Source organism: Lipotes vexillifer, unplaced genomic scaffold (genome assembly GCF_000442215.2).
Source record: "Lipotes vexillifer unplaced genomic scaffold, Lipotes_vexillifer_v1.1 scaffold664, whole genome shotgun sequence".
Lineage (NCBI taxonomy): Eukaryota > Metazoa > Chordata > Mammalia > Artiodactyla > Lipotidae > Lipotes > Lipotes vexillifer.
The window spans coordinates 2356710-2360863 of NW_006782421.1; positions in this window are offsets into that span (position 1 = coordinate 2356710).

Below are 4154 nucleotides of genomic sequence, written 5' to 3' on the forward strand. Positions count from 1 at the left end.
TGAACAAAGCAAAGTACTGAGCAGTGTGTCCGAATGGTCTCACTTGTGTACATTTTTGGACAGATTTTATATATGTAAGTATGTTACAATATTTGGGGCTGCAAAATAACAGGAAACTAAGACTCGAAATGGCTTAAACAATAAAATTTTCTTATATCTCATAATTTATAAAACCAAAAGTGGAGTGGATTTCAAGGTGTAATTATTCCAGGTGTAACCAACTCTCTCCTCCCCAGGGGAGTTATGCCAGTTTTCTCCCCAACCCCCGACAACATCTGGCTCCCTGAATAAACTGCTTATTCCTCAAATGAACCCAGAGGTAGAGGGGAGAGCATTCCCATAACTTCTCTTCTCAGCCCATATGACGTAGCCCTTTGGGAAAGGGAGATGGGCTATGAAACACAAAGGCTTCTTGGAATGAAAGAGAGAAAACACCTTGCTTGTTTGTTGTTGAGTCTTCCATGGCAGTGGGAACACAGCAGGAAAGTCTCAATAAATTATCTCCACGTCAGTAACTGGCAGTGAGACTCCCAGCGTCCTGGCTCTCTGTACAGGTTCTCTCCTGGGTAGATCTATGCACAATCACCTCCTCTCGTTTCACGTAGCCCGTGTAGGACACCGATAGTTTTCTTGCCCAAAGTGATGGGAAATACTGTAGGACATGAACTTTGAAAACAACCTTGTGACTCAGTGCTTCCAGGTGCATCTGAAAGAAGGAAATGGAAACAGCTCTCAGCAATTCTCCTAGTTTAATTCACTTGGAGTAGCAGAACTGGATGATTTTGATCCAAACCCCAGGATTCCAAGGAAACTGTTTTGACAGGCAGTTTACCATATATCGGAGAAGCGGGTAGTTCATAAACATACACGTCATGAGGATACCATCTCAAAAGAAATAGCATCTAACGCAACTCTACCAAGCTGTAGTGTAACTACTATAACCAGCAAAGAGCTTGAGAACGCTTTTGGCAGAAAGAGCACTTGAATGTAATATGGGCCAATGTTCTCCTCAACATAAAACCCTGCCATAAACGTTCACAAAGAGCATGGGAATTGAAAGACCAGGAAGGAAATGAGTGACAGTGATCTCATGGGAAGGAACAGAGCTTCCTTACAAAGGCACAAGTGTTCTGTAGGCGCTTGTATCCCATCCAGCTTTTACCTCACAATTGAGTATACTTCGGATGACTTCAAGTAGTGAGTAATTTGCCTGAATACCTCAGCAAACATTCCACCGTAATCAGAGTTTAGTAAACTTATTTCAACAGTATATATGGTATATCTCAAAAGTCAGAGAGGTAGATAAATGGTTGAACATTTGATTTCAAGATCTGAAAAAAAAATGCTTCAGGGCCAACAAGAAGTTGTTAAAGTTCAAAATAAGAAAAGGGCTCATCTCTTCTCTCTTTGACCAGGGAGAGAGCAAAGAGCTGTCTGTCAAGAAAGACTTCACCAGTTCACATTTGTTACCTTGGTGAATTTTCTACCAAGTCTGACCTCTGGCCTTGCAGGCACAGAAACCCAGTGTTTCCAGCTCAAAGAGCAGATCCACCTTTCAGGGATGAATATACACTGTCTATCCATTGCAATACTGGTGTATAACACCAGAATGACCATTTGTTCATCACTAATGAGAACTGAACTGTCACCCACATGAGTAACCCTTCCTCTCCTGGGAGGCAGACATACACAATATCAGAAAAAACATGTATGTATGTGTGTATGCGTGTGTATGTGTGTATGTATGTGTGTATGTATGTATGTGTGTATGTGTGTATGTATGTGTGTATGTATGTATGTGTGTGTGTATTTCTCATTTGATTTCTTATTATAGTAAAATGTAATAACATAAAATGTACCTTTAAACCACTTTTAAAAAATTTTTTGTTTTATTTATTTTTTTATACAGCAGGTCCTTATTAGTCATCCATTTTACACACATCAGTGTATACATATCAATCCCAATCTCCCAATTCATCACACCACCACCCCCACTCCCCGCTGCTTTCCCCCCTTGGTGTCCATACGTTTGTTCTCTACATCTGTGTCTCTATTTCTGCCTTGCAAACCGGTTCATTTGTACCATTTTCATTTTTCTAGGTTCCACATATATACGTTAACATACGATATTTGTTTTTCTCTTTCTGACTTACTTCACTCTGTATGACAGTCTCTAAACCACTTTTAAGTGTAGAAAAAGTATTTAAAACTTGGAAATAGGTAAAGATATCGCTGGGTTTTCTTTCAGTGCAGTGCTGACCTTGACACTTTCTGGGCTATTTTAAAATTCTGGGGCTTCCCTGGTGACACAGTGGTTAAGAATCCGCTTGCCAATGCAGGGGACACGGGTTCGAGCCCTGGTCCGGGAAGATCCCACATGCCGCGGAGCAACTAAGCCCGTGTTCCACAACTACTGAGCCCACCTGCCACAACTACTGAAGCCCAGGCGCCTAGAGCCTGTGCTCTGCAACAAGAGAAGCCACCGCAATGAGAAGCCCGTGCACCGCAACGAAGAGTAGCCCCTGCTCACCGCAACCAGAGAAAAGCCCGCGCGCAGCAACGAAGACCCAACGCAGCCAAAAATAAAATTGATAAAATAAATAAAATTTATTAAAAAAAATAAATAAAATTCTGTAGGAGCAGAGATGAATACAGATTTCTGTCCACTAGTGATTCAAATAATTCCTGTCTGGCAAAATGGGTAACCTCAGGATGTTACAATGCATGGCCTTGTTGGACGTTAACCAATTTTGTATCTGACTAGCAGTTTTATTCTTATATAAGGATCCCTTGGAACATCTTTTAACATCTTACTGGCTCCCTTATTAATTGGAAGTTGAATAAATTCCTTGATATGTGTATTTTATATTTACATGAGTTGTGATCTTATCTTAAAAAAAACCTAAGGTGAAATTTCCATAACATAAAATTAAGCAAACTAGTTACAGATGTTGAGAATTTAGCGTTGGTGGTATAGTGGTGAGCATAGCTGCCTTCCAGATGTTGAGAATTTAGTTGTCAACTAGTTGTGAAAAGTGGGCTTCGAGAAGCTTACCTTCTTATAGTCAGATTTGTGTCAGCCAGGGAGTCATTATGTATCTGCTTATCTGCTTTGGTCCAGAATATATTGCTACTTGAATCTAAATCTTAGAGGAAGAATTTATTTCCAAACTCTTACCATAATCCCTAAGTACTGACAGCAGAAGAAAATTACATTAGCCTTCTCTTTCAAGATTTGCATTCAAAAAGTGAAGGGGATGTGGTCTTATATAGCGTTTTCATTAAGTGGGAACACTTTGAATAAAATACCCGCCCTGCATTCTACACACAATGGAAATCAATGTGGACACACCAGGAAACCAGCTGTTTAGTATTCTGTAGTGAGGCATTACACTGTGCATTCAGCAGTGGCAGACATGATACGCATTTTAAGAAACGTCTATTCTTTCCCAGCATTATCTTTGCTCTTTCTTGAAGATTAGTTAGTTCTTTTAAACTTATCTAATCCTTCAAATCCTCAAAAATTTTAAATGAATACAATACTAAAGTCTTGATCAAGTAAAATTAGTTTACATCATATTGCTTTAACCTTTTAACTTTCTGTACTTTCAAGTGACATTTAAGAATTTTTTAAAAAGGCATTATGAAACCAGAAAGTTTTCTTTCGCAATTCAAGGAAAATGTCCAAAGTTCAAACTAAGATGTGAAATTAATCAGGGCACTAAATTCAGAAATATTAGACTTAAAGACAAAGAGGATTTTTACTGCAGGGTTGGTACTCATCATCTATTAAATAACAAGGCTGTAGGTATGGCAATACAGAAAAATTAAGCTGTCTCTGTGACACCTACTTTATTCCTTGTGGATAAAGCTTCTCCTGTTGAGAACGTTATTTCTACATCCTAAAGTTTCTGAAAACTTGGCCCAGATTATTTTGTGCGTGTGATGTATAAATAATGTTTATTTAGCAACTTTTATTATTTGTACAAAATAATGCTTTTTAATGTTTATTTATTTTTAATATTTATTTATTTATTTTTAATGCTCTTTTTAAAATTGAAGTATAATTTACAATGTGTTGGTTTCAAGTGTACAGCAGTCGTTCATTTTATATATATATATATATATATATATATATATATATATATATATGC